This window comes from Budorcas taxicolor, chromosome 22, assembly GCF_023091745.1.
Source record: "Budorcas taxicolor isolate Tak-1 chromosome 22, Takin1.1, whole genome shotgun sequence".
In the NCBI taxonomy this organism is placed as follows: Eukaryota; Metazoa; Chordata; class Mammalia; order Artiodactyla; family Bovidae; genus Budorcas; species Budorcas taxicolor.
The window spans coordinates 40,028,193-40,052,220 of NC_068931.1; positions in this window are offsets into that span (position 1 = coordinate 40,028,193).

Sequence of the window (24,028 nt, forward strand, 5' to 3'; positions counted from 1 at the left end):
GACCACAAAAGGAACTGTCTTTGGCCCTCTCAGAGTCTGCCTTTACTAAGTAGTAGACAGGGTAAGTAAGCAGGGCTCTATCGAGTCTGATTCTTTCGTGTCTTCACTATAGACTGTAACCTGCCAGGCTCCTCTGTCCAGGGGATTCTCCAGGCAAGAATGCTGGAGTGGGTTGCCATGTCCTCCTCCAAGGGAATCTTCTTGACCCAGGGATCAAACCCAGGTCTCCTTCAGCTTCTGCACTGCAGGCAGAGTCTTTACTGCTGAGTCACCGGGAAAACCCTATCAGGCATATATTTCCATCTCAAATTAATTACAGTTGTTAGTAGGTGAGGTTGCCCTGCAACGCTCACAGTCTACATGCTCACAGTCACCTACTGGTTAGTGATCGGAAAGGGAGCCTGTCCACATGCCCATCTCTGCCTGACCACCGCGCACAGACATCCTGCATCTTTACTCCCGTGTGCTGTCTATACAGAGAGACAGACAGCAAAATTGCGGCCCTCTCCCAAATTCTTCTGCTCCAGTTGCCGGCAGCGGCGAATTCATTTCTAGATGCGAACTGTCCGACACTGACCTTTTTAGTATGTAAATAGGTTATCTCCTCTGAGTCGTTCAGCCAGCAGTGTGTAAGGCTGAAACTTCACGTCTTCTTCGCAAAGCCAGTAGGTTTACAAGTGTGAATGTTCCTTAATGAAGTCGTCAAGTTGGACAGGAGCGTATACAAAACAAGCCCTGGAAAGTGAGGGAAGAAGTGTCACAGAACAGAGGTCTGCAGTTCCGGACATGCAGAATCGCCAGGGCTCTTCTGGGAAACCAGGAGTTAAAAGCTCTGTGCTCTTAGGGATTAAGACCTGAGCCAAAGCCTGGCTTTATTCTGGAAAAGAACTGCCGTATCCATCAGCCGGTTGCTTTCACTGAAATGCCGCCGGCTTAAAAAACACATCACATATGTCTCAAACCCATGCCCTGGATGAACCAATCACGTGTGGTTTCCAAGATGTCAGGATTCTGAAAAGACACCAGGAGTGAGGCTCATGTTTTGGAGGAACAAAGATGTCCAGTGGCAGTGATCACTTTCCTGAAGGCCTCTGAAATGCAACAAAACAAAACAAAACAAAAAAACACCAAACTTTACTGGGCTCATAAAAAGGAAATTTTCCACACGTTCATTTGGGAAGCAGCTTGCCTTGGGCACTGAGCAGCCACTTGGAAATGAACCCAAGGTGTGGTTGGCAGCTCTGCTGAACAGCACTAGACTCTTCCATCCGCTGCTGCCCACAGCTCCCACCCCGGAGGACAGGGATGCAGTTCAAGTGGCGGGATGGCCTTGAGCTCACCACTCAAGGCAGGGAGGGGGCCAGCGTGGTGCTGCGCACTTGAGCACATTGTGCTCTTAGGTCTGTGTCCCCACTAAATGAATCTGTTTGTTTGGGGGAAGGTGGAGGCTGGATTTCCTGAAGGTTGAGCAGAACTCAGGTGGTGCTAGTGGTAAAGAACCCACTTGCCAATGCAGGAGACAAAATGAGACACGGGTTCGATCCCTGGGTCAGGAAGATCCCCTGAAGGAGGACATGGCAATCCACTCCAGTATCCTTGCCTGCAGAATCCCACGGACAGAGGAGCCTGGTGGGCTATCGTGTTGCAGGAAGTCAGACACGACTGAGCAACTAACATTTTCACGCTCTCACATTTTGACCTAGATGCTAATTTTACACATTCATGATATCGTACACAAATGACAATCTCCCTAATTTCCGAGATTACAAGAGATTGGATGGAAGCTCTGACATCTATCACGTGCCTATGTGGTGGGATAAGAGATGGCATGATTTTTTCTGGAATTAATTAATTGACTATTGTTTCCCATTTATATGATTATAAGATACATGATTTAAAAATTACATATTTTATAAGTACTAGTAAAAATACCTACTAAGGAACTATGTCCAGGTAACTTCTAAGCAAGTATTCCAAACCTACCATATTAGTGCATGCGTGCTAGGTTGCTTCAGTCATGTCTGACTCTTTGCAACTCCATGGACTGTAGACCACCAGGCTCCTCTGTCTGTGGGATTTTCCAGGCAAGAATACTGGAGTGGGTTGCCATGTCCTCCTCCAAGGGATCTTCCAGACCCAGGGATCGAACCCACATCTCTTATGTCTCCTGCATTGGCAGGCAGTTTCTTTACCACTAGTGCCACCTGGTGAGCACCACCCCACCCCCCCGCCCCTATCAGACATTCTAGTAACAACGGGCACCTGAGGACATGTGCCAGGGCTTCATCACCTCAGCAGAGAGATGGCAATTTCCTTGGGTCGCTACTTCAGCGTGGGCATGGAAATAATAAACACTGGTGGGTCTCTGTTCAGGGAGCCCTGAGTCACTCATACAGCAGGGAGACAGTCTGTTGTAAATGGAGCCTCATTTCCGATGCAAAGGGGACCCTGTGATGACCAGATAAGTCCCTTTCTCAAGTAAGTGACACTTGTACACAAAACCCTGCTTTCACCTCTGTTGAAAGTAACTGCGACCAGGATTTATGATTTTTTTTGGAAAGGCTGCCTTCCACTGAAGATCCTGTGGGAGTCCCGAGAATGAGGTTATGTCTGAAGAACTGAGGCTGATGAATTTTTCAGTTGCAGGATCAATGTTAATGAGTTAGGGAAGGAAGTAGTTTCTGTGGTTTAGTCGCTAAGTCAGGTCCGACTCTTTGTGACCCCAGGCTCCTCTGTCCATGGGATTCTTCAGGCAAGAATACTGGAGTGGGTTGCCATGCCCTCCTCCTTCAGGGGATCTTCCTGACCCAGGGATCGAACCTGAGTCTCCGGCATCGGCAAGTGGGTTCTTTACCACTGAACTACCAGGGAGCCCTAAGAAAATGTTTAATGTATTTAATTATGTAACTGTAACAATGCCAGATATCCCCCATGTAACTATACGGGGGAAATGCCATTCTGCTTCAGACTTTGAACAGGAGTGGGGAATTCCGGGGACCCCCCCCTCCCGCCGATCCCTCATCTGTCCAGGTTATTCTTTCAAACATTGGCTATTTTTGCTTACACTCTCATTTCTTTCTTGGTGAAGAAATGATGTGCTAAAGTAATTTGCATGGAGTGAATCTGAACCTTGTTTCTCAGTTATTTTTGACTTTGGTTTTCTTGAATCTTATGTCATAATCTAAGAGTCTTTAGGAGAATTTTTCTCAGAAGAAAAAATGTTGCAGGTGTTGATGAGTGGTCCAAATCATATCGGTCAATTATAGGCAGGGAAATGGAACACTGCCGCTTGGGCTGCAAGTTGTGCTTCCTTAATGATTAGAAAAACATGTAACTCTCAACTTTTCCTTCCTGGGAGCCCCAGATAACAGTGATCCGGGGAGGAGGAACGATTTGACAAAAGCTTTTACCTGCTGGCTGAAACTAAGCAGGCTATTTATATACTGCTCTGAAATGTAAGTAAAAAGCGCTTTCCCACAAGTTCTAATGAGAGAGCTGGGTGGACGAGGAAGACAAAAAGGAAAAGCGTAATGAACTGAACCAAAGGCAGTAATGTGACCAGCAGCACAGGGCAGTGGGGGCGGGGGTGGGGGCGTGGGGGGTGCAGAGAGGTCCAGAGAGAGATCCAGACAGACCTGAAACAGCCCTGGAGGGGAAATGCCGGCAAAGAATGTTCCATCCCATACTAGGTGAAATGCTCAGCTTTTCCTGCTCAAAACTGCTACAATTCAGCCCTCTTCCCCTTTGCCTCCCAAGCTGACCCCACCCCGCAAGGCCTAGCTCTCACATAGCACTAGGTGTCAAGCACTGTTTTAAGGCACAAAGAGGGAATGGAACTTGCCCAAGAACCTTCTAGAAAGTGGCAAAGTCAGGACCTGCTGCTGGGCTGTCTGGCCTCCCGGTCTGTGCCCTTGGTCTTGACATTACACAGCCTTATGAAGGGACCGATGGGCATTTAAGGAATCGAGGAATATTATCAACACACGGGCAAAGACTGGTCTGGAAATGAATATTTAGGAAGAATCCACGGGGAGGAAGTTACTCACCTGCCTGGGAGGTAGGAGTTGGGCCTTGAGGTGTGACATCTATGGGGTCAAGGTCAGAGCACACAAGATCAGGGTAAAGGACACAGAAGAGAGAGGAGATTTGTAGTAAGGGGCTTATGGGGGGCAGGGAGCGGGCACTGCAGATGTATTTCAGGAGGCAGTCTAAGTCAAGAGGCAGATTCTGTGGTCACTGTTGGGGGCTGGTTGCAGCTGAGGGTCCGAGAAGAACGCAGTGTCAGAGTGACTCTGAATGTGCCCGCCGTACGTGGGGCCAGCCAGCAGCCTGGGTGCAATCATGCCATCCTGGCTTAGGTCTGGCGAGTAAGAGTGACCTGGTCAGAGACAGCATTCAATTCACAGAGGTGGTGTTGGTGGGGCAGCTGGGGCCCGTGAGAACAAAGTGAGAGGCCGAAGGAGATGCAGGCTTTGACCTGCTCCATTCGGACCATGGAAGGGGCTTCCCAGGTGGCACTAGTGGTAAAGAACCTGTCTGCCAATGTAGGAGATGTGAGACCCAGGTTTGATCCCTGGGTGGGGAAGATCCCCTGGAGAAGGACATGACAAGCCACGCCACTATTCTTGCCTGGAGAATCCCATGGCAGAGGAGCCTGGCGGGCTACAGTTCATGGGGTTGCAAAGACTTGAACATGATGGAGTGCATATGTTTTCGGATGTTGGATTGGTAAAGGCATAGAAACAAGAACACCTTTCACCTGCAGGATACTGCCCGCCCCCCGCCCCGCCAGAAGTGCAGCTAACAGGATATGTGGTTGAGCCCCACCTCAGGGGATGCTGGGGCTCCAGATGTGTGGGTACCTAGTGACCTGGCTCCAGTCCCCAGTCCCAGGACCAGCAAAGCACAGAGGTGGGATCAAAGCCATTCCCAGACTCCCGCCCCCCATCACCCCTCTTCGCATAGACCTTGTGCTGTTTCTCATCTCCACGAGGTTTACGGGTTGTGCTCTCCGGCAGCGCCATAGAGGTTGTGGTCGGTGGTTCAGTCACTAAGTTGTGTCCAACTCTTTGCAACTTCACGGACTGCAGCACATCAGGCATCTTTGTCCTTCACTATCTCCCGAAGTTTGCTCAGATTCATGTTCACTGAGTCAGTGATGCCATCTAACCATCTCATCCGTCACGAACGAGGTGACCTTTAATAAACCTTCCCTGGGAGCCTCTGCTGGGAGGTTTCCTCTGCCTTCTCTCCTCTGATGGCGGCAAGGTTTTTTTTTTTTTTTTCTGTTGTTTCCTTTTTCTAAACTTTACAATGTGCTCTTGAGGAAAGATTTCAAAACAGGCAGTGTTAAACTCTGCTAAGCGCAGAATGAACAGTTCTGAGCCAGGGAGCACTGTCCCCTGTGAGGACCTGCCTGTGGGTGCGACCAGGCTGCTGTGATGTGGGGACCGAGCCCCGGACTCGGCGACAGGCCGCCCCGTGCATGCCTGTGTGCGCCGCGTCCACGCTTCCCACTTTCGGAGCCTCAGGTTTCTCCACTGGAAGACGGCGTGAGTCAGCAACAAGGCAGGATTCTCATGGGAATGGGGTTCCTTCGATGGGGTAGGACTGTGTGGATGTAAGGCACTGCTCCTTTTTGGGGTCTCTTTTCTACCTTCCTCTCCCCTTCCCTTCCCTTCCTCTCCTTTCAAGAGTGGGTGGGCTGGCCCCTCTGTTTCTGGGGACTTCGCTGAGGCCTGAGTCTGGATGGCTGTCAGGCCCCAGGTCCCACACCTTGGGGGCAGTCACAAGGGAGATGCCTTGGTGGGGATGTGGGGTGGGGAATGGTCCGCGCAGCCCCTACAGTGGGGGGCTGTATGTCAGCTCTTGCTGTCTGCGTCCAGCTGGTGTGTCCGGCCACGGTGGGCAGCACAGACCAGTGAGACCCCCGTCTTATCTTGCCATTAGTTCCAAGCCCTTCTCCCCCATTTTAATGACCATCACAGTAAATGACATGTGTTTCCCACACGCAGACGGCCGGTTGGTAAAAGCTCATAAAACAAAACAGAAATGACCCAAAGTAGGTTAGCGCAAGGGTGAGGAACAGCAGCTCCGAAATAATTCTCAAACAGTGTATGCTTTGGGGATTTAGCCAAGGGAGCTGATAAACTAGGCCATTCAAATATATTATGCCAATATTTTCTCTGGCAAGAGATTGCTTGTCGGATTTGCATCCAGTTTCACTTCAGGACTTAATTCCTTTTTAGAGAGAAAAAAAAAGAAAAAACTGGAGGAAAATTTTCCACAAGCTGTATTTTACTTAGACCCAGATCCAAAGCCTGATCAATGCGTTATTACAATATATTATTAAGCATAATTACATTAAAATATTAAACCACCATCAGCTATTAGAAATAATGAAATTTCTTGCATAAAGCCATCGCATGAATTACTCTGGCGATTGTCAGACTCCCTCATCAAAAGGCTCTGCCCGAAAAGGCAGGCACTTCAATTGCCGGAGTGCTGCAGCGCAAATCTGCAAATCTGAGGACCTGAGCAGGATCAGGGTTGGGGCGAGGGGACGGGTCCCACTAAAGCTGCGGTGTTATAGGAAGTCATCCTCTAATGATGGCCCTCAGATGGACACTTCTGTGGCATGAACAGCTGAATTCCAACAATAATAAACATTGTTCTAAAGCAATTAAAGTACTAATAGAATTTTAGGCTATGTGATAATAGACAAGGCAGTAAAAGCAATTCTACGGTAAAAGCAATTGTCAGAGGGGCCCTGGATGATCTACTCACAGTGCTGTCTGGTATCCTGCAAATTCTCGTTTTTGTAATCGAGAATGTAAATTACATTTAGCTCAAGGCAGGATTTGAATTTAAATCCTAAAAAAAAAAAAAAAGTCTAGTTTCTATAACGCAGTTTAAAGCCATCTTGCTCACAGTACTCATCTGCTTGGCTCTTTCTATAGGAAAGTAGATGGTCGGTCATCAGACCAAACATCTTGGATCACCAGCGTCCAGAGAAATGAGGCTTCAGTGTAAATTCTGTCAATTTATGTGTGCGTGTGTGTGCGTGTGTGTTTGTGTGTGTGTGTGCGCTCAGTCGTGTCTGACTCTTTGCAACCTCACAGATTGTAGCCTGTCAGGCTCCTCTGTCCATGGGATTCTCCAGGCAAGAATATTGGAGTAGATTGCTATTTCCTTCTCCAAGGGATCTTCCTGACCCAGGGATGGGACCTGCATTTCCTGCATTGCAGGAGGATTCTTTACCACTTGAGCCACCTGGGAAGGCCATGTATCCACATACACATGTATGTATGCACATTTTATTCCTCACTTTGGCATAATTCAGGGTTTTTTTTTGCAAGTAATGTATTGATAGATGGGCTCAGTTGGTAGTTCTCAAGCCAGGTTAGAATCACCTGTGGAGATTTTTAAATCTGGTGATGCCCAAACCAGTTAAATCAGACTTTCTGGGGTGTCGATGGGAGTGGGCACTGATGCCTTTATGAACTCCTGCACCAGGGCTGAGGATCGCAAGCCTGGAGCCATATATCCATCCTCACCACCAGTGCTGCCCTCTTCTCTCCTCCTGTGGGGGCTGCTTCTGAACGGAGACTCTGAAGGTGACTAAAAGGTGGCTATTCCAGGAGGCAGGGTCAGCTCTGGGGCCTCCAGTCCAGGGGGCTGGCGGAGTGGGTGGGTGTGGGTAAACTGGAGGGGACCCCCAGAGCCAGCCTGTTGTGTCATCAGGAAGGTGGGGCTGCCTGATTTTCAAGAGAGGCCAGAAGTCTGCATTTTTACATGAAAATCTCTCGGTTTTTAAATGCTCACAAAGGATTAAACATTTATAAAAACCCTTCCCGGCCACACAAGCAGGTGCTTGGCCAAGCCTGCAAATACCAATTCACAACGTCTGAGTGAGCACAAATCCCCTGAATGCAAGGGTAACTGGATAAATATTTGCAGAAGGAAACATGAGCAGTGTCTGGAAAGTTGTCATTTTTCGAACAGGAGAGATAAATCTCTATTTGCTTACTTGTAATTTAGTGGTGCTCTCCAGTACCAGGGAGTGTCACTTACGTTAACAATCCCTCAAAGAGAGTTTGCCATGTGAAGGACAATTTAAACCCACAGGTATACAACCACAACCACTGTAAAGTAAACATACAATCCACCCAACCAACTCAGGCCCCTACCCTGACTTGACTCAGTCTCAGAGCAGAGCTGCTCAGGCTCTGCTGTGCTGGGTCTCCTGGGGGCATGTATTGATAGAATGGGTGGTGGGGAACTGAGGTTCGGTCATTACTACAAGCTCTCCGGTGATACTCCTGTGACGGTTCTCAGGATCAGACTTTGAGAAGCAAAGACTTAAAAGTCACACAGGCTGGCTATAACCCCAGGAACTTTCCAAACGAGAAGCCTGATTCTCTCTGAAGGCGGCACCCTGTGTTTTTCCACTGTGCCTGGCACCTCTTAAGAGCTCAGTAAATAATGGTGCAGTGAATTGATCAACGTGTAGGGTATGGATGTGAGAGCTGGACCATAAGGAAGGCTTTGCTCTGAAGAACTGATGCTTTAGAATTATACTGCTGGACATGACTGAGCAACTGAACAACAACAATTAAATAAAAAGGAACTAAGGTAGAAGCCATGAACAACACAAGCCACAGACCATTCCTGGAATAGGACAGAGACCTCGCATGGAAATGCTGCATTTTAGAGGGAGAAGGAGCTGATCCACCATGTATCCGCCCCACTCATTTCCCTGCAATGGAGGCCCTGTAACATGATCCATGGATCACCCTGCCTTCCTTGCTGTAATAAAGAACCCCTTCCTGTTTTACCACAGCAGTGTGTACGTCTTCAGCAATTATTTTATTTTGCCTGAAGCATACTACCGTGGAAAGAGTAGGCACGGATTTTAGAGTCAGAGAGATCTGGGTTCCAATCCCAGCTATGCCGGAGTCAAGCTGTGTGACCTTAGGCATGTTACCTAACCTATCTGGACCTCACATTGCCTCCTGACGAAGCATCATTTCATCTGAGATAGACATCAGTTCAACCTAGAGGGTAATTATACATTCTGCATCCTGATAATGCCTAATCCTAAGAAAACAGAAATGAACTCAAGTCATGTGTTGCTCACCAGACAGTTTCACTGAGATCCTTCAAACAAAAACTTCACAGAATTATGCATTATAATCATCGCCATCATTATACAGCTCCTATGCTTATTTCAACCTGGGTAGTAAAAGTAATGAAAAAGGGGAGTTGTGAGGACAGCTATTATTTCCTTCAAGGACACAACTTGAATAAATACTATTTTCTCCTCCAAGGGTTTTATTCAGAGAGCACAAGAATGGAATTTGCAACAAATGAAAAAACTGAACATACACTTCTAACTGAATAAAGCTTTTACTGGGCAATTTAGAAATATATATGCTTTTGTACTCAGAAGCTCTAGATTCTAACCTGTTAGTAAAGGTAAGTGAATGGGGAAATGTGTGAGTCGGGGGCTGTAATGAACCACGGCTCCGGATGAAATCAGCAGAGTCTGATCTCAATGCAGCAGTGGGGATCAGGGTGGGAATCGTCCAGCCCAGGCGCCCGGGTTCCAGATGCCATGGGAGCCTGGGTCCCTGTGCCCAAAGTCCTCTCCAGCCACGCTGGGTACCTGCCTGACTCCTTCTCCAGCCCGAGATCGGAGATGTGTGCAGGTGGCACCCGTATCCACCTTGTTTACTGATTAGTGGAAAAGAGGCCCTCAGAAAAGATCTCTGGTGTCCCTCAGACACCTTAGAACATATTTCCTTTATTCATCTTTAATAGACAGTTGCTGCTGTTCAGTAGTTCCATCGTGTCTGACTGCGACCCCACGGACTGCAGCATACCAGGTCTCCCTGTCCTTCACTCTCTCCTGGAGTTTGCTCAAACTCATGCCCATTGAGTTAGTGATGCTATTTACATGGCACTTATTATGTCCATGTTACTCATTGTTTTAAGTTAACAATTTTTTTCTAAACATCAGTAAGTAAAAGTTGCTCAGTTGTGTCCGACTGTTTGCAACCCCTTGGACTGTTGACTGCCAGGCTCTGCTGTCCGTGGAATTCTCCAGACAAGAATACTGGAGGGGGTAGCCATTCCCTTCTCCAGAGGATCTTCCCGACTCAGGGCTCAAACCCGGGTCTCCTGTACTGCAGGCAGATTCTTTATAGTTTGAGCCACCAGGGAAGACTTTCCTTAGGCTGGAGTAAAACTGTCTTCTTACACTTGTGTCCACTGGCCAGCATTCAGCTCTCTGGAATTGCTGTGAATCACTCCATTTTTTCTTCCCTGTAAAAATAATCATGATTATGTCATCCATGAAGATGTCACATCTTTATCTGCTTTTATAAATGGCCCACAACTCAATTTTTCCCCCCTCTAATGGAGATGAGGCTCCCTTTCATCATTCTGATTAACTGAGACTTTGTTAGGAGCAGAAGAAGGTGCATCCAGAAATGTGTTTTTTTTTTTTTTTTTTCAAAAGTATATTTAAGGCTAATTTTCAAAATGGTTGGAAAATAGCTACATTCAGGATGCCAGCCGGAGGACACAGCTGCCTCCAGGAGGGCCATGGGTTTGATGCATGGATTTGACAGTCACCATCTGTGCTTTCTGCAGGGGCAGCCACACCACGCTGGGACGTGCAAGGCAGAAATGCAATCAAGTGCTTTAAAATAAAGCAGCGGTGGGCTCCCTGAATTTGATTAAATCCCAACTTCCCACCACGGTGTGTTCCACCTGCCTCTAGCCTTCCTGTTATGAGGCATGAAAGCTGGAGGCCGAATCCGAAACTCGTCCTCTAAAAAATTAAACATTTTTCAGATGAGCTGATTCTGAAAAGCTATTTACATGATGGTCTTCCTCTTTTATGAAAATAAAAACAATAGAAACTCAGAATTTGGCCATTTCTATACAAAGTAGAAAAGCAATCATTTGAGGAAGAGATAACAAGTTAACAGCAAGAGAGGCAGAACACACACACACACATAAAATAAGTAGAAGGAAAATAAAACCTGAACAGGAATGAAGATGAAACTGGAGGAAGCAGAAAGGGAGGACAGACCTTGCTGAACACTGAGCAAGGGACGCAAAAGATAAAAATGAAAACTCCTAGCAAAATACAGTTGAAATTAAAAAAAAAAAAAAAAAGAATTTTTAAGAAAAGATTAGAGAAGGAGATCCAGCAAATGCATAGCTAGTGTCTCTGAGAAAAAAGCAAAACAATGAAACAAACAAACTATATATATATATGTATATATATATATATATATATATATACATACATGTATACACACACACACACAAACACACACACACAGTAAAACCTTCCCTGGTGGCTCAGATTATTAAAAAAATCTGTCTGCAGTGTGGGAGACTTGGGGTGGATCCCGGGGTTGGGAAGATCCCCTGGAGAGGACATGGCAACCCACTCCAGTATTCTTGCCTGGGGAATCCCCACGGACAGTGCAGCCTGGGCTATAGTTTACGGAGTCACAAAAGAGTCAGACATGACTGAACTAACACACTTAACACACATACGATAAAAGCTACCCATTCTCCTGAGCATCTTGTATCTATAAGCTCAAAGATACTTGAATCTATAACTGAAAGGGCCATCAGGTGAATGAGAATCCAGAATTGGGGTGTATCTTGGTAAAGTCACCGTCATCTAGAGATAAACACCTGTGTGGGCAGTCAGGAAAGCCTCCACTCTCTCCCCAGACCTTCAGCAGCAGAGCCTGGGAACGGCAGAGAAGATGGTGAGTAGGAAGTGCCAGGAATCTGCTTCCTCTCTAGACAGCGACGGCACTGGCAGAAGCTGTCTGATGTAACTATTTTGGAAACTGGAGTCTATTTGAAGGCGTGCAGCTTCCAGGGGAGGCTTGGGAGATAAGTCACAGTTAATTTCGGTCAACGCTGGCTCTCAGTGCAGTGGTGGCTACCCATACCCTGCCCTCAGTCCCCTGGCCGGAAGCTGTGCCCATGTTCCTGGAGCAGTTTGCGCGTGACTTGCAGGATATACAGGGTGGACAGCCAGGACTTTGTCCTCCAAATGCCAAAGCTCTGCGTTCTGGTGGCTGACTGTGGAGGTGTGGGCACGGAGGAGCCAGATGCTATTGCTCCAACCCCTGCTGGCTGAAGTGGCTTTTAGGGTATCTCAGAGTGCCTTGAAATTTTTTTTCCCTTCATTCTCCCCTTCGCCTTTTGGGAGACAGGTAATTGAGGATTGTTGTTTAGTTGCTAAGTCGTGTCCCACTCTCTGTTACCCCATGGACTGCAGCACACCAGGCCTCCCTGTCCTTCACCATCTCCTGGAGTTTGATCAGGTTCATGTCCATCGTGTTGGTGATGCCATCCAACCATCTCATCCTTTGTTGTCCCCTTTTCCTCCTGCCCTCAATTTTTCCCAGCATCAGGGTCTTTTCCAATGAGTCAACTGTACGAATAAGGTGATCAAAGTATTAGAGCTTCAGCTTCAGCATCAGTGAATATTCAGGGTTAATTACCTTTAGGATTGACTGGTTTGATCTTCTTGCAATGTAGCAAGTAAAAAAGTTGTTTATCCCACCCTTTCTCCCAGAACACTATCCACTGTAGGAAAGAAAGAACAAGGAAAACTACCAGGGCCCCCAGCAACGAACTCAGAGCTCTGCATGGTAAAAGTAATAAAAACTGAACACATAATTCAATAGATAGAACAACCAGACCTGAAGATAAGTAAAGAAATAGAGGACTAGAACCATAACCTAACTAGATCTAACAGAAACCATATAGAATAGTATACCCACAACAGAATACACATTCTTCTCAAGTTCACATGGGACATTTTCTAAGACAAACCTTATGTTAGGCCACAAATCAAGTCTTAACACATTTTAAAACATATATATCATACAAAGAATCTTTGTTGACTATGACAGGATAAAACTGGAAATCAGTAACAGCAGGAAATCTGGGAAATTCACAAATTTGTAGAAATTAAATGACAAACTCTTAATCAACGAGCCAAAGAAAAAATCAGAAAGAAAATTAGAAAATACAAGTATTTGTCCCTTAAAGATACAAATTTAAGTGAAAACACAACATACCAAAACTTAGGGGACTGCATGAAAGCAGTGCTATGAGGAAAATTTATGGCTGTAAATGCTGCATGAAAAAAAAGAAAAAAGAACGCAAATCAACAATCTGCCTTCACAATCTAAGGATCCTGAAAAAGAAGAAAAACCAAGAGCTAGCAGAAGGAAGGAAATAATAAACAGTAGGGTGGAGATTGACAGGATGGAGAAAACAGTAAAGACAATGAAGGCAAGAGTTGTTTTTTTCTTGAAAAATTAACAAAATCAAAAAGATTAACTGAGAAAGAGAAGACGCAACCTATGGAAATCAGAAATGAAAGTGGGTCAATTACTACCAACTCTACAGAAATAAAAAAGATTATGAGAGACCACTATGAACAGCTATATGCCCTTGTGTGCCCACACATTAACACAGATGCAGGGAACACATTCTTAGAAACACAAAACCTACCAAGAGTGAATCACGAAGAAATGGAGAATCTGAATAGACCTATAATTAGTAAGAACATTGAACCAGGAACCAAAAACTCCTTGACAAAAAAAATCCTTGGACCAGATGGCTCCATGGGTGAATTCTACCAAACACTGAAAGAACTTACATAAATTCTTCTCAAAAGTGAAAGTGTTAGTTGCTCAGTCATGTCCGACTCTTTGCAATCCCATGGACTGTAGCGAGCCAGGCTCCTCTGTCCATGGGATTCCCCAGGCCGGAATACTGGAGTGGGTAGCCATTCCCTTCTCCAGGGGATCTTCCCGACCCAGGGATTGAACCCGGGTCTCCTGTGGTTCTTGCACTGGCAGGCAGATTCTTTCCCATCTGAGCCACCAGAGAAGCCCAAATTCTTCTCAGACTTTTCCCAAAAACTGAAGAGCAGGGAACATTTCCTAACCAGCAGGAAGGCAACTCAGTTGGAAAAGAAGCGGGGAAATGATCTCTGTCCAAAAATGACATGAATGTCAGTGCCCACTGATGGCAAGGGAATAAACAAAATGTGGTAGATACACAGTGGGAATTTATTTTGCCTTAGAAAGGAATGAAATTCTGATACATACTGCAACATGGATAAACCTTGAAGACATTATGCGAAGTGAAATAAGCCAGACACAAAAGGATAAATATTGTATGACTCTATTTATATGAAATACCTAGAACAGTCAAATACACAGAGACGGAGAGTAGAGCAGTGATGACCTGGGGCGTGGGGGTGGTGAGGTGGGAGTTGCTGGTCAAGGAGGACAGGGTTCCAGTTTGGAGGTGGAAAGTGGTGAAGATTGCATACAATGTCAATTCATTTAATGCCACCGAACTGGGTACTTAAAAATGGGCAAAATTGTAACTTTTGTGTTATGTATATTTTATCACAATTAAAAAAAAAACCTGGAAGACAGTGGAGTTACATCTATCACATATTCAAGGGAGGAAAGTGTACAGAAGGATCGCACGTCTGACTCAGTGGCACCTCAGATACACAAAGCCAGTGTTTGTCTCCACCTTTTCGTGATTCCCCACGCCTCTTTACATCCTGGTCATGACTATTCAACAAGGGGTTCTTTCCTTTTTTTTTTTTTGAAGATGGTAAATTGAAAGGAATACATTTCTGATTAGGAAGCCTCCACTCTCTCCTTCTTTATAAGACAGGCATTAAAATTTAAAAGCCAGAACACGGAATAAGTGCTAATGAAAATGTCAGCAAGTGAGAGTTTGGGTTTTAAAATGCTGCGAATCTACCAAGAAATACAGGCTGAGGGGGAAGAGTCCAGCGGCTCTGCTTTCTGCCTTTGAAACATTCTCCAAATGTCACGTAAAAAGTCACTTATGATTCAGTCTGATCAGTGATGACTTGAATCATTAAAAAAAAAAAAAAATCAGATCTGGAGAAGTCCAGTAGAAGAGCAAGGTCTCTGAAGCCAGGGTGGGTGGTTTTCTCCAGCCAGAGCCGCCTGAGCGGGAGCCTTCACGCGGCACTAGTTTCTCTGGTGAGACAGATCTGGTTTCAATCTGTGTTTCTTCAATTTTTATCAGTGTTGGCCTAGATTTCCAAAGCTGAGCTAAAATGGAAATAGTCTTTTCTCCCTTTAACCCATCTGTCTCCTTTTATTTACATAATATAATATTTTTTCCCTGAATAATTCTAAGCTTTTTTTTTGAGATTTGAACAAAATCTGTACTTTAGTTAATAATACTGGATCACATTTCCTGTTTTTTTTTTTAAACAATATAGTATTTCTTCATATTCTCAGAATCAGATTAGAAGTTTCAAGCCTCATTCAATTTTTTTTTAATCACTAAGATAATAAACTTTCTAGATTTTTAGCAGTAATACTAGATGCCAAAATACATGGAACAATATAAAAATTTTGAGTGAATATAAATTAGAGATCTAGGATTCTATTCACATTAAGTCAAACAAGTGGAATCAAAATGTCATAAATTTTTTCAGTTCAGTTCAGTCGCTCAGTCATGTCCAACTCTTTGTGACCCCATGGACTGCAGCATGCCAGGCCTCCCTGTCCATCACCAACTCCCAGAGTTTACCCAAACTCATGTCCATTGAGTTGGTGATGCCATCCAACTATCTCATCCTCTGTTGTCCCCTTCTCCTCCTGCCTTCAGTCTTTTCCAGCATCAGGGTCTTTTCAAATGAGTCAGCTCTTTGCATCAGGTGGCCAAAGTATTGGAGTTTCAGCTTCAACATCAGTCCTTCCAATGGACACTCAGGACTGATCTCCTTTAGGATGGACTGGTTGGATCTCCTTGCAGTCCAAGGGACTCTCAAGAGTCTTCTCCAACACCACAGTTCAAAAGCATCAATTGTTCAGCACTCAGCTTTAAAATTCATCCGTTTTCTAAAATATTTATATTATCGTAAAGGACTTTCCTGTAGCTCAAACAGTAAAGAATCTGCCTGCAGTGCAGGAGACTAGGGTTTAATCCCTGGGTTTGGAAGATCCTCTGGAGAAAGAGATGGCAAGCCACTCAGTATTCTCGCCTGGAGAACCCCATGGACAGAGGAGCCTGGCGGGCTACAGTCTGTGGGGTTGCAAAGAGTCAGACACGACTGAGTGACTAACACACACACACGTATACAAACGCTTTTCTGCTATGTCTGGTAAACGCTTAATCCTAATTTTTTTTAAAGCAAAATGGAAATAAAATAAAGGGAAACTTTATCATGACAAAGGGACTTTTAACATCTTCTCTTGGGACTTAAACTCAACAGGGCCTCAGGACTGGTCCACGCTTGATGAATATCAGGAGGGGAGGCCCTAGGCAACAAGGCCATTTCTCTGAAGCGCCATCTCTTCTGACTCATTTCTTCAGTGACCAGCGACTCCTCCCGAAAGAAAAGGATGAAGGAGGGTTTCTGAAAATTTACTCATGTAGGCCCCCTTGTTCTGGTGTGAGGAAACTGCACTGGATGATGACTTTGCTAAGTATTAGCGAAGGAAGGGTTTACAATTATTCAGGTTCTGTTGCTGCTGCTGCTGCCAACAGAGTGATTTATCAAGGTACAGCGTCTCATTGAAGGAACCGAAAAGCACATCACCACTAAGGGATGATTTCTAAAGAAGACTTAATTACTACTATCTGTGTTTTCAATGGGGGCTGAAAATACATGGAGACAAGCTAAAGCGGCATGTGACAAGTCCTCATTTAGTCTGTCAGCCCTGACAGCATATCGAGAAAGATGTAAACATTTTTAAAAAGACCAAGAGGTAGAAGCAGATTCTCTTGTCATTTCAAAATAAGGGCAGAATTTGCTGGTGAGCCAAGGTTCTGTGGGCAGGTACCTGACAAGCAGACTTGGAGTGAATATTCCAAGAGGGCCAAGTGACAAGTCAGTGTGCGGAGACATATACTTGGTTGTGTTCTGACTAATCCACATCTGAATGGTTGTTTAATCCAGTCCCATGTTCCCAGGTCACCAAGGCCTTTTCCTTGTTGTTGTTCAGTTGCTCAGTCATCTCCAACTCTTTTTGACCCCATGAACTGCAGCACATCAGGCTTCCCTGTCCATCACTTATCTCTGGGAGTTTGCTCAAACTCACAACCATTGAGTCCGTGATGCCATCCAACCATTTCATCCTCTGTCGTCCCCTTCTCCTCCTGCCTTCAGTCTTTCCCAGCATCATCTAATAAGTAGGCTCTTCACATCAGGTGGCCAGAGTTTTGGAGCTTTACCTTCAGCATCAGTCTTTCCAATGAATATTCAGCATTGATTTCCTTTAGGATTGACTGGTTTGATCTCTCTGCTGTCCAAGGGACTCTCAAGAGTCTTCTCCAGCACCACAATTTAAAAGCATCAATTCCTCAGCACTATTCAACCCACCCCACTTCCCATTTATTTTCCCTCATGAAAGTAGCAAGTTACCAAATCCTTGGGAGCTCTCCCCAACCATCTCCAAAGAGCAAGTGCTCCCAACCATTGTTAGACAGGTGCAACATAAATGCAGTGGCTTCAAGAAACGCAAGTGACCTTTTGGACACAGAGGACAGGGGCTGAACAATGCTCCATGTTCACAATTCCTGCAATAACACAAACATGAGGTACAAAGAACAGAATGACTGGGGGATGGAGAATCGTTCAAGGGATTTTTTTTAAAGTCAAGGAAAAACCATCACCTCCAGTTTTAACAATGGCCTGACTACCTTTCTGATTCCCATCAACAGTCAGCTTTGCTGCTGGACAGAAACCTTTTCTTTTATCCTTTGGCCTGAAGCACATTAAAACCCAGTTTTCCTTAAAAACAGCATTTGTGGTCACTACCCCCAAGTGCTGCCTGGACACTTCTGGGGCTAGTTCAGGAGTGTGCTCTGTAAACTGGACACAGATCACAGGGAAGCAGAAATATGATGTAAAGATGGTTGAAGAATTAGGATGAAGGGTTGAGGAACAGCTATTCTGAAGAACTGTCTAGAAGGGCCACAGCAAGTGCTCAGGGAAATTTAAAGTTATATTTATTTGCCTGTCAATGAAATAAAGATCAGGGAGGAGAAAAAAAGTCTCCCAGGACAAGGCAAGCTATCACAAGGGTCATAAAGAAGAATTGTGTGTGTCAAGCCGCTGCCATAGAAAATACATCTTAAAAACATACACAAGCATTTGATTTTGGTGTCAGTTTTGCCAGAAATCAATGGAGTGAACCGCTTTTGTCCTTTGATCCACGGTGAGGACGTGAGAACATTTTGTACGTGCAGCCCCTCATGGTCTCTGCACGTTTACTCTCTGTAGGCTCGTCCTCCTGTCCCACCCCTGCCCCCACCTTCCTCCCCCCACCTAGAGATCCTTACTGCGACCTGTTCAGTTCCTCAGGTTCCCTAAATTGGAGGGACCTGGCTCCACTTCCGGAATATCTAAGTTATAATAGCTTGGGTGGGGGCCTGAGTACATGCATTTAGTAAAAGGTTACATAGGAGATTCTGATGTAGAGAAGAGTGAGGATCACAGCACAGGCCACACAAAACCACTAGAGTCTCTGAAGAATCACATCCAGGTGCTCTTTCCATGATCACCCAAACCAAAGTCCTGATACACAATAGTGGTGAACTCTAGCATGGCGATTACCATTGACTATGGAGCTTACCATGAACAGTATGAAAAGGCAAAATGATAGGATACTGAAAGAGGAACTCCCCAGGTTAGTAGGTGCCCAACATGCTACTGGAAATCAGTGGAGAAATAACTCCACAAAGAATGAAGGGATGGAGCCAAAGCAAAAACAATACCCAGCTGTGGATGTGACTGGTGATAGAAGCAAGGTCCAATGCTGTAAAGAGCAATACTGCATAGGAACCTGGAATGTCAGGTCCATGAATCAAGGCAAATTGGAAGCAGTCAAACAAGAGATGGCAAGAGTGAACGTCGACATTCTAGGAATCAACGAACTAAAATGGACTGGAATATGACCATTATATCTACTACTGCGGGCAGGAATCCCTCGGAAGAAATGGAATAGCCATCATGGCCAACAAAAGAGTCTGAAATGCAGTACTTGGATGCAGTCTCAAAAATGACAGAATGATCTCTGTTTGTCTCCAAGGCAAACCATTCAATATCACAGTTATCCAAGTCTATGCCCCAACCGGTAACGCTAAAGAAGCTGAAGTTGAAAGGATCTATGAAGACCTACAAGACCTTTTAGAAATAACACCCACAAAAGATGTCCTTTTCATTATAGGGGACTGGAATGCAAAAGTAGGAAGTCAAGAAACACCAGGAGTAACAGGCAAATTTGGCCTTGGAATGCAGAATGAAGCAGGGCAAAGACTAATAAAGACCACTGCCAAGAAAATGCACCGGTCATAGCAAACACCCTCTTCCAACAACACAAGGGAAGACTCTACACATGGACATCACCAGATGGTCAACACTGAAATCAGATTGATTATATTCTTTGCAGCCAAAGATGGAGAAGCTCTACACAGTCAACAAAAACAAGACCAGGAGCTGACTGTGGCTCAGATCATGAACTCCTTATTACCAGATTCAGACTTACATTGAAGAAAGTAGGGAAAACTGCTAGACCATTCAGGTATGACCTAAATCAAATCCCTTATGATTACACAGTGGAAGTGAGAAATAGATTTCAGGGCCTAGATCTGATAGATAGAGTGCCCAATGAACTATGGAATGAGGTTCATGACATTGTACAGGAGACAGGGATCAAGACCATCCCCATGGAAAAGAAATGCAAAAAAGCAAAATGGCTGTCTGGGGAGGCCTTACAAATAGCTGTGAAAAGAAGAGAGGTGAAAAGCAAAGGAGAAAAGGAAAGATATAAGCATCTGAATGCAGAGTTCCAAAGAATCACAAGGAGAGATAAGAAAGCCTCCTTCAGCGATCAATGCAAAGAAGTAGAGGAAAAGAACAGAACGGGAAAGACTAGAGATCTCTTCAAGAAAATTAGAGATACCAAGGGAATATTTCATGCAAAGATGGGCTTAATAAAGGACAGAAATGGTATGGACCTAACAGAAGCAGAAGATATTAAGAAGCGGTGGCAAGAATACACAGAAGACCTATACAAAAAGGATCTTCATGACCCAGATAATCACAATGGTGTGATCACTCATCTAGAGCCAGACATCCTGGAATGTGAAGTCAAGTGGGCCTTAGAAAGCATCACTACGAGCAAAGCTAGTGGAGGTGATAGAATTCCAGTTGAGCTATTTCAAATCCTGAAAGACGATGCTGTGAAAGTGCTGCACTCAATATGCCAGCAAATTTGGAAAACTCAGCAGTGGCCACAGGACTGGAAAAGGTCAGTTTTCATTCCAATTCCAAAGAAAGGCAATGCCAAAGAATGCTCAAACTACTGCACAGTTGCACTCATCTCACATGCTAGTAAAGTAATGCTCAAAATTCTCCAAGCCAGGCTTCAGCAATACGTGAACTGTGAACTTTCTGATATTCAAGCTGGTTTTAGAAAAGGCAGAGGAACCAGAGATCAAATTGCCAACATCCGCTGGAGCATGGAAAAAGCAAGAGAGTTCCAGAAAAACATCTATTTCTGCTTTATTGACTATGCCAAAGCCTTTGACTGTGTGGATCACAATAAACTGTGGAAAATTCTTCAAGAGATGGGAATACCAGACCACCTGACCTGCCTCTTGAGAAATCTGTATGTAGGTCAGGAAGCAACAGTTAGAACTGGACATGGAACAACAGACTGGTTCCAAATAGGAAAAGGAGTACATCAAGGCTCTATATTGTCACCCTGCTTATTTAACTTATATACAGAGTACATCATGAGAAATGCTGGACTGGAAGAAACACAAGCTGGAATCAAGATTGCCGGGAGAAATATCAATCACCTCAGGTATGTAGATGACACCACCCTTATGGCAGAAAGTGAAGAGGAGCTAAAAAGCCTCTTGATGAAAGTGAAAGAGGAGAGTGAAAAAGTTGGCTTAAAGCTCAACATTCAGAAAACGAAGATCATGGCATCTGGTCCCATCACTTCATGGGAAATAGATGGGGAAACAGTGGAAACAGTGTCAGACTGTATATTGGGGGGCTCCAAAATCACTGCAGATGGTGACTGCAGCCATGAAATGAAAAGCCGCTTACTCCTTGGAAGAAAAGTTATGACCAACCTAGATAGCATATTCAAAAGCAGAGACATTACTTTGCCGACTAAGGTCCGTCTAGTCAAGGCTATGGTTTTTCCTGTGGTCATGTATGGATGTGAGAGTTGGACTGTGAAGGCTGAGTGCTGAAGAATTGATGCTTTTGAACTGTGGCGTTGGAGAAGACTCTTGAGAGTCCCTTGGACTGCAAGGAGATCCAACCAGTCCATTCTGAAGGAGATCAGCCCTGGGATTTCTTTGGAAGGAAGGATGCTAAAGCTGAGGCTCCAGTACTTTGGCCACCTCATGCGAAGAGTTGACTCATTGGAAAAGACTCTGATGCTGGGAGGGATTGGGGGCAGGAGGAGAAGGGGACGACAGAGGATGAGATGGCTGGATGGCATCACGGACTCGATGGACGTAAGTCTGAGTGAACTCCCAGAGATGGTGATGGACAGGGAGGCCTGGCATGCTGCAATTCATGGGGTTGCCAAGAGTTGGACACGACTGAGCGACTGAACTGAACTCAACTGATGGAGCTTCCCAGCTGGCGCTAGTGGTAAAGACTCTGCCTGCAAGAGAAGGAGACAGAGGTTTGATCCCCAGGTCAGGAAGATCCCCTAGAGAAGGAAATGGCAACCCACTCCAGTATCCTAGCCTGGGGAAACCCATGGACAGGGGAGCCTGTGGTTACATTTCATGGGGTTGCAAAGAGTCAAACACAACTGGGTGTACACACACACACACATTTACCATAGTATCCAGTGGCATCTGTTACATTTAAAAGTGAGAAGAGATGTTTCATGTGTTGAGAGCATGCAATGTGATTCATAGAAACCACTGTAACAGGAAAAAGCCCTACCATTTCCTCCCCACCCTGAATTCTGAGGGCAAATTGGAGCTTTTATGTCCTGTAAACAAACCACTTCTAATCAGGACCACTGATTCTTAGGTAACGGGCTAATCTCAAGTGGTGAAGTGGTAACAATCCGCCTGCAATGCAGGAGACACAAGAGACTCAGGTTTGATCCCTGGGTCGGGAAGATCCCCTGGAGAAGGAAATAGCAACCCACTCCAGGATTCTTGCCTGGATAATCCCATGGACAGAGGAGACTGGTGGGCTACAGTTCACGGACTCAAAAAGAGTTGGATAGGACTGAAGCGACTGAGCATACACACAAACCAGTGGTATCCCCAAACTCTAAAAGAGTTAAGGTTTAGAAAATAACAGCAAAGATTCTGATTAGCAATGGTAAAAAGAGAGGGCTGCAGGATTCTGGCAATGTTTCCTAAAGCTATGCAAGTTAATTAATATTTAACCTTTTCTCAGGGACCCCAAACTAAATGCAATCAACTCGTTGGCATTCTGAAAGTGATGTGGAAGTGGGTGGCAGAAATTTCATATCATCTCTTAGGATTAAAGTGCCCAGTTATTTCAGATCACCAACAACATAAAGGACACAGCTCTTCTACCAAGGAAATAAAATGTAACACATGGAAAAGAGGTGAGTCCTGAAAGGGTATTCTTTATGTTATTGACTATCTAAATTATCTGAACACTTTAATCTTAAGAGATAATATGAAATTTCTGCCATCCACTTCCGCTTCATTTTCAGAATGCCAACAAGTCGTGGCTGTGATTGGTACATGGGGCTACCCCAGTGGCTCATCAGTAAAGAATGCATCTGCCAATGTAGGAGACACGGGTTTGATCCCTGGGTTAGGAAGATCCCCTGGAGAAGGAAATGGCAACCCACTCCAGCGTTCTTGCCTAGAAAATACCATGGGCAGAGGAGCCTGGTGGGCAACAGTCCAGGGGTCACAAACAGTTGGACGTGACTGAGCTCACATATGTGGGCATGCACACACACACACACACACACACACACACACACACACACACACACATTACTGATATAGCTTTTGACCAGAACTATGAGATGCAAGAGAGCCAGGCTTGATCCCAAGGTCAGGAAGATCCTCTGAAGTAGGAAGTGGCAACCCACTCCAGTCTTCTTGCCTGAAAAATTCCATGGACAGAAGAGCCTGGTAGGCTACAGTCCCTGGGGTCACAAAGAACTGGACAGGTCTGAGTGACTGAGCATACAGCGTACACGTATCTCATAGCCCATGTCTTAAATACATCTCTGCTGTTGTACAGACAGTCACGGATTTTATACTTTTCAAGGGTCCCTAAGTATCCCAGGCTGGAGAGGCTGAGTCCAGGAAAGGGCAGCTTTTATGTGATATTTTACAGAATTGAAATCGTGGACAAATAAAGATGGTCCCATGTTATTAATAGCAAATGATTCTCTGCAGGAAGGTGGTGGAAGTACAAATAGTCCCCTCAGGTTGTGTTCAGAGGAGGTTTCTAGTACAAAGCCTGCATCTCTGGTTCTTTATAATTTATTATGGTTTAATGGAGACAAATGATAAATTATATATGAGGCCATAGTCCAGAGACTTCCCCCTCATAGACCCAGGCCAAAATTGTTATTTTAGTCACATTCAAGAAACGGATTCTTTGTTCCTCATTTGTTTTCAGGTGTGGTTATTCAAAAAGCATTCAATAAACATGTTGATATTCATTCCAATTATAAAATACCTACTACCCAATGGGAACCTATTATGTGCCATGCTTGGTATTTGCCATTTGAGTCTCTCCATTTAATTCTCCTTACAGTTTCATCAGTGAGGTATTACAGTAAATTCATTTTTCTTTTTCTAAAATATTTATTTATTTGGCTGTGCTGGGTCTAGTTGCCTGACCAAAAATCAAACCCAGGCCCCATGCATTGGGATCTCAGAATCTTAGCCATTGGACCACCAGGGAAGTCCTATA